Source organism: Pantherophis guttatus, chromosome 1, assembly GCF_059756535.1.
Source record: "Pantherophis guttatus breed Tessera chromosome 1, ASM5975653v1, whole genome shotgun sequence".
Taxonomy (NCBI): Eukaryota; Metazoa; Chordata; class Lepidosauria; order Squamata; family Colubridae; genus Pantherophis; species Pantherophis guttatus.
Genome location: NC_142063.1, coordinates 103,451,961 through 103,459,895, shown reverse-complemented (window position 1 = coordinate 103,459,895; position 7,935 = coordinate 103,451,961).

The following is a 7,935-nucleotide window of genomic DNA, read 5'->3' as shown; positions in this document are numbered from 1 at the left end:
CAGACGCTTGTTCTTTGTTAAACCAGAATTTGACTTGCCACATTGTCCAGATATGTTGACTAGGTAGTCATTATTTATATATCAACACCATTACAAAAGATCATCCTTTGCGTTAAAAACAAAACAAAACAAGAAAAACCTAATAAAATGGTGTTTTGAAGGTATAGGCCTAAAATAGCTAGAGAACATTACGTAATGGGTCAAAGGAATAACCTTGAGGAACAAGAGGAAGATCCACAATCAAGACAATGGTCAAATAAAGAAAAATCTGACTATAGCCTAGAAATGTAATTTGAGAAAGCACCTCATATAAGACACTCTCTACTTCTCAAGAAGATAAAGGGAGTTGGGGAAAAACATATTTTGACTTGTAAGAGTCTGTTAATGTAACATAATAAAAGTAGTATTAGCATTCATAACCTTGGTTTCCCACTCTGGTCTACCTTGAAGGGCCGACATATTAAAGCAACTTTAAACATAGATGACTCCACGAACTAATACTATCTCAATTTGTTCCCAATAATAATGCTTAGTATGTTCCTAGGACATTCTAGTACTTTCATAGATCCAATCTCTCCATCCTCTCTACTGTCTTTCCCTTCCCTCAATCTCATGAAGTATCCTTGTATACCGGAAAAGATGCTGGGAGAAAAGCAAGAATTGTCTGTAGTGGAAATTGTATACCTCTTTCCTTCCTTAATGTGCAGATCCCCAGGTACTATCCTACATAATTGAGTAGCATAAATATAAATTGCATTAGCATCTGAGTTAACAAATGAAAGTGACATACACACCCTTTTGCAAATGACATGTTGCCCTAATACAAGAATTATCAGCTTGAGTCTTGTGTGAAAGTGCCTTTCACAAGCATATATTTGATTTTTTTTTCATGCCAAAGGACTATGAAAATCGACAAAACAAGGGATATCAAAACAAGGTTTCAAAAGGCATTCAAAAGCACCCTATTTTTTTCTTGTTGGAGATAAGAATGGCATTTCAAGCTTGTATTTGCTGAGTTAATAATGGCTGATAAGCCGTCTTGAGCAGCTGCACTCTTTTTCTTTTACTTGGGTCTCTGAACACATCTTCTAGATGTGATCATATTTCCTAAGTTCACATTGCAACTTCTTTTGAGGGTTTTGAAAAAGTGTAAAGAGGAGCAACTAAGATGATGAAAGGCCTGGAAACAAAAACATATGAAAAAGGGTTGCAGGAATAGGGTATGGCCAGTCTAGAGTAAAGAAGGACTTGGGGTGGTATGATAGCAGTATGCCAGTATTTGAGGGGCTGCCACAAAGAAGAGGGGGTCAACTTATTTTCCAAAGCACCAGAAGGCAAGAGAAGAAACAATGGATGGAAACTAATCAAGGAGAGAAGTAACTTGGAATTAAGGAGAAACTTCCTAACGGTGAGGACAATTAACCAGTGGAACAGCTTGCCTTCATAAATTGTAGGTGCTTCATCACTTGAAGTTTTTAAGAACAGATTGGTCAACCAACTATCTGAAATGGTATAGGGTGTCCTGCTTGAGCAGGGGGTTGGTCTAGAAGACCTCCAAGATCCCTTCCAGCTCTATTCTGATTGATTGAAACCCTGATGTATTAACTTAGTCATTTAAGAAATGGAAACATTAGTAACCAGCAGAAATTATGCACTTTCCTAATAGCTTTGCAATATACAGTACACATTTTATCAATAATTTGAGATGTGTTGGCTTTAGTATAATCAACTTTTTAAAGTGTACCCTATAGTTTAAAGCCAGTGTCTATGGAGATTCTCAGTGATCCAGGTCATGGGTGTCCCTAAAGTTGCTTTTTCAAAGTATCTTTGGGACAACCATTTCAAAGGTTTACCTCCGAGTGGCCTCAATGACTCTCAGAAAGAGTCCTAGCGACCAGATGACTGCAAGGAATGTAAATCCTTCCATCCTCCACCATTCATCAGAACTGAAAAAGCTTCTTGGATGAGAAGTGAAATGTGTTCAAGGAAAAACTAAGTCCAGTTGCCTTTTGAAAAAGCACCTTTGGATTTAAAGCCAGTATTATAGCTATCCATGCAGATACAAACACTACAAAGACCAAAAATGGAAATCAAAGTCACTACATACATTGTGGTCAGGAATAGCATTCTGCAATGTCACAAATGGTAAATGCTTATAACGTAGCCTGCTTGTACCCATGTTTTTCCATTCATTGTTTCAGCCAAAATTCTGCTTTGGCCAAAACCTGGCTCACTTAAAGCAAGCAAATAATTTGAATGAACACAATTTTATTAGGCATGCAAACATTACAGCAGACACTGGGCTCCCAGAAAAGCATTGGCAGTTTACTGGGCAGACTTGGGCAAAAGAAGAACCACAGCTTATATACCTTTGGCCTACTACATTTCAAAGAAGACAAGGCCAGAAACTGTAATTCTTGACATTGAAATGTTTTTCATAAACCTATCTAGGTGATCTTCTCATTAGTTATTCCTTCTACTCCACTAGTATATCCTCTAAACTATCTTTGGCATAGGAATTCCCCCTCCCACCATCAATTGAGAGCCAGTCTGGTGTGATGGTGAAGATGTTGGACTAGAAAGCAGGAGATGTGAGTTCTAGTCCTGCCTTAGACATGGAAGCCAGCTGGGGGATTTTGAGCCAGTCACTCTCTCTTAGCCCAACTCACCTCAGAGAATGGTTGTGGGGCGAATGGGAGGTAGGTGGGAGGATTAGGTATGTTGATAGATAAATAGATAGAAGATAGATAGATAGACAGACAGACAGACAGATATAAATGATGGACACACAAACAGACAAGAGATCAGTAGATGATGATAAAAAGACAGAGATAGATGATAGATAGATAGATAGATAGATAGATAGATAGATAGATAGATAGATAGATAGACAGATAGATGATAGACAGACAGACAGACCAGTCTAAAATAATAAATAAATCTAAAATAATAAAAAATCAGACAAGGAGTATGCTGATCCAAGAAAGATATTCCACCTTCCCTTGATTTTCCACTGACTTACTGTATTGTTGCTGTGTTTGGCCCTTAACCAATCATTTTTACTCTCATAAATATTTTAATTCTCAAAGTTTTATAGCACTTTGTCTAGTAAATTGTAACACGAGAAATATTATTACAGATCTTGGGCATCTCCACAAGGAATGCATCTTAATTTTTCAAATTGCTGGCTTTGTGGAATTAGAGCAGTTGTGAGATTATCTCTGTCCTGATTTTTTGTGATGTTGGCAATCTTCTCTTAAGTATTTGAAAGAGCTTTCTGGCACACCGTTTACATGAGTTATAATATATGCCATTATAAATACATAACTAATGGTACTCATGATTTCACTCTAAGGTGTATACAATTTTTTTTCCTGTAATGTTTACCTCAAACAATATATACAGTTTATTATGTCTACTAATTAGAACAGACCAATGCATTTATTGGGAATAACCAAAAGTCACAAACTAGGAAGAAAGCTCTAGAGTCATTTCTGGAATCACCCTTCAGCAATTCATAATGAAGGGTGTGGTTTTCAACCAAATGTACAAAACCTGATTTAGAAATTATGGAGTGAAAGATGTCTTCAGGAACTTTTTCAACCCAGTCAGCATTACAGTATATAGCTGCTGTAGTTCTGCCTCTAATCTCTTTCTCCAGAAGTACACAAATTTTGGTTCCTTCTTCTCCCCTTCATTGTCTCCTTTCATGTTACTTGTGAGGAAGACAAAGTCAACATGGGCACTCACCACTTCTCTTGCTTATAAAAACAATCCTGACTTTTCCCCTACCCTAGATTAAGGTCCTATAATATAAATTGTGTTGTACTAAATTATATGCCTCATATCTGTGCATAATCCAGTAGAGTTTAGCAGATACAATTAGAACCCTATAAGAAGCTGGCTGGGCCTGATCAAAAACCCATTGAGCTCAAAGTCCCATTAATATTCACAAGTAGTATAGTTACATTTTTCTGTCCCTCTTATTTAACAGGTGTCACTCACAAACAGACTGTCTCTGACACTGGGGACATTCTGCCCTTATGACTAGTAACCCCCCCAGGGAGTCAAGGTCTCCTATCTTTACTATATTAATGAGTCCAAGATTAATTAGATTAATGAGTCCAAAATTCAAGATGTTTCCAAATCATATGTTACATCAATGAAGCTAGCATATATAACAGCTGGTTTGGTATAGTGGTTAAAGGCACTGAGCTAAAAACCAGGAGACTGTGAGTTCTAGCTCTGCCTTGGGGACAAAGCCAGCTGGATGATTTGGGGCCAATAACTCTATCTTAGCCACAGGAAGAGGCCATGTCAAATCACTTCTGAAAATTGTTGCCAGGAGTCAAGACACACCTGAAAACACGACAACCTCCTCCAAAAGAACCACAAAGATCTGGATGATCTAGGTAGCACCAAAGAGAATGCCTTGGGCACTTACCTGGATTTTTGAATTGTAGATATAGGTTTCCTCCCAACTTTCTATTTTTGCAATATTTGCTCAAAAAGATAGAGGATCTCTACTACTCCAATTCTGAATGTACAAATTATTACACATCCCCCAACCCATATGCACATCTCTTTCTCTCCCTCTCCCTCTCTCTCTTTCACACACACACAAATAAATAGATAAACAAATAAATATTTACCAACATCTTAACTACATTCTCAACATATTGAAGTCAATCTGTCATGTAAAAGATGAATTATTGGGGGGTGAACTGGATCTGCACAAGATGCAAATATACAGTGTGATTGTCTAGTTTGCGGTTCAGACTGTTGTAGTCTTGTCGTTTCAGAATGAAACTGAAGATGTAGCATTGAGTTTTGGCAGCACTTGTGCCAAGATTTTTTTTATTAGCTAGAACAACCTATTTGAACTATTGGTGAAAAACTTATCAATGGAGGATTAGCTTTCTTTAAAAATCTAAAAAAAAGGTCCATTGGTCATTTTCACCCAAATTTGAAAAGAATAGATTATATGGTAGGAAAACAAGAATGTTTCCAGTACTTTAACATTCAAAAGTTGTGATTTTAAAGACTAAAGTTCATATCTGACATATTTATAGTCTGCATCAAAGACGACATGGTGATAATTGCAGTTTCCACCCAGATATTAAAACTTTCAAATGACATTGCTATGAAATATTAGACAATTTTAACAAAAGAAACAAAAACAGAATATTGAGATGTGATCACATGGCATGAAATAAATGTGATCCTCTGGAAACAGAATACCCAGATGTAAAAAAAAATTAAATTGTATAGAAAAAAGCATTTCATGACATACACTTCAGTGTTCAAGCTGCAACTAATTAATTAAAGGTCCTTTCCTTCTAACTAGCTAATTAAAACCACAGAATAAGAGAGAACAAATACACTTTTCAAAATGTATACGTTAACAATAAAAACTAAACCATTACATGTTAAAGTACTTAACATGGCTGCTTGCTTATGTTCATGCAAAAATATCATCTGGACTTATACAGCTTTATGCAGAAGGACTTAATTATAAAAAGGTGATATAGGATTACCATCTCTTTGGAAGTTGTCATCAACTTTTTTTTCTCACAGCAAAAAATGTCTATTAATTGTTTCCTGAGGCTCATCAAAATTCAGTTGATTTACATTATAGCTGATCAAGCTGCAAATATCCAGGAATTATACAGTTGGTGAAGAAAGTTCATTAATCATTCTTTTCATCAGAAAAGAAACAGGTAAGTTTGGTGGAACTGAAAAATTTATCATGTAAATATTTATTTTATAGTTGTTGGGTGTTGCAGAGATTGCTTTGAAATTTTAAAAGTTGCAAATACTAAGATTTCTATATAAAAAGATGCAAATTTTACAAATATTTGTCTATGTTATAAATTGTCATTTTTAAGGAATTCGTTTTAAAATAAAAGTATATAGCCCACTGTTATTATCCTTGCATAAATTTATTCTCACTTCCCTAAAGCAATGCTTAATTCTACAGCTCCTTATTCAGAAAGTAATTACTTATATTTCTTCTTTAAGGTGTTGGGAATTCTTCATTGGTAAAGGAATCCATGTTTTACCTATGAAAGATTCGGTTTAAATATATTAATAAAACCATAGAAAAGGTGGTAGTCACTACCTGATCATCCCAATGATAAAAAATGTGAGTTCTCACATTCTTCTATGTGAGCTTCATAGAATGCTGGAGATACTTTGTGTACAGATGTCCTAGTCTTACAAACTAGGACATCTCCAGTCAAAGGACCTAATAGAAGGTATATTCCAAAACTGTATTGTCTGAGTCTCTAAGCAAAGTAGGCAAATATTGGTTACCTGGACAAAGACTCTAACCTGCAATGGGGTGATGAACCCAGTTTTAGTGAAATGGGTAATATAGAAGGGTTCCTTTAGTAATATTCTCTGATTCTTTGGGAGTAACCTGTCTTCATTAAATCTGCAGCAGGCTGTTATCTGTCCTACAATGTGCCCTGCATAGCTGCAACTAGGAATGGAACAATTCTGGCAGAATTTACCAATGATTGCTCAATTCTTAATCTAAGAGGGTTTTTTGGGCCAAACCTCTGTCCTTGATTCCATAAAGACAAAGGATTGTCATGGTGCAGCTTCTGAACACCTTTCTTCCGTCACTGAATATTTATAAAGCATTCCCATATGATCTATGGAGCATCCCCATATGATCTATGGAGACAGGTGGTAATTCCCTTTATTGGTTCTGAACATGATAGCAAATGGATGTTTCTTTTTATAATTTTTAAACAAGATTGGAAGCTTTCCTCCTGTTCTTCCTGCAAAGGCCGCTCCCCTAAACTTAATGATGCCCCAAACTTAGCTTATGCTTATACTTATTGTCATCCATGTACTGTATATTAGATTGTAATCACCATCAATATAACCATTATACTCATTATACAGAGCCTTGATAGTACAGTGGTCTAAGCACCCTGTTATTAACACAGCTGCCTGCAATTTACTGCTGGTTCGAATCTCTCCAAGGCTCAAGGTTGACTCAGCCTTCCATCCTTTCTAAGGTAGGTGAAATGAGGACCCAGTTTGTAGGGGCAATAAGCTGACTTTGTATAAATATACAAAAGTATGAAGGCTATTGCTTAATGCATTGTAAGCCGCCCTGAGTCTCCGGAGAAGGGCGGCATATAAATCAAATAAAATTTTAAAAAAAATTAAATTAAAAAAAAATTAAATTAATACCCAATGCAGTCTGTGATGATCTGGCTATAGCCTTGCATATTTGGCTGAGGTGTGATGGTAAATGTTTAAGAACCAGCTCTTCCAGTTTTCTTGCTACCACTGCACCACACCACTAGCCACAGAACAGCTGACTGGCATGCTAAGTGGGGTGCCTCAGCTCTGCTCTCAGTCGGCTTACTAAATTAAAAAATAATAATAATTGACTCTTGTGAGCCGATGTGAGGTTTCAGCACACCACTGGTGTTTTGTACAATAAATTTAATATTCTGGATAAATGTTAATGTCAGCACTAGAGTAAATGCAGGTTGAAGTGCTGACATCCCTCGAAACTTGACAGTTAACTTTGAACAATCTTTAAATCTTTAGTGCTTTAAAGCTTATCCACACAGTATGAGAATAAATCTTCCAGATCTTTAGGATTACAGTTCCCATAAATTCAAAAGCCAATCACTGGCCAGCAGCTACTTATCACTTTTACCTCCTTGGAACATCTCTGGGTTCATCAGGGGCAGAAGGCTGAAAATTAATATTTTGATTTGAAATGCTTTGAATCTGATTCTATTAGACTTAAAAGTGAAAAAAGTAAATCATAGGTAGATCAAAGGCAACGACAGGTAAATACATGAATAAATATTTCTTGGGTTCAGGAGAGGATTCTAGCCCCCCAGCAGAGTGGAGATTTTAGTTTTTTTCATGAGGTGTCTACAAAACACAATTACTTAAATA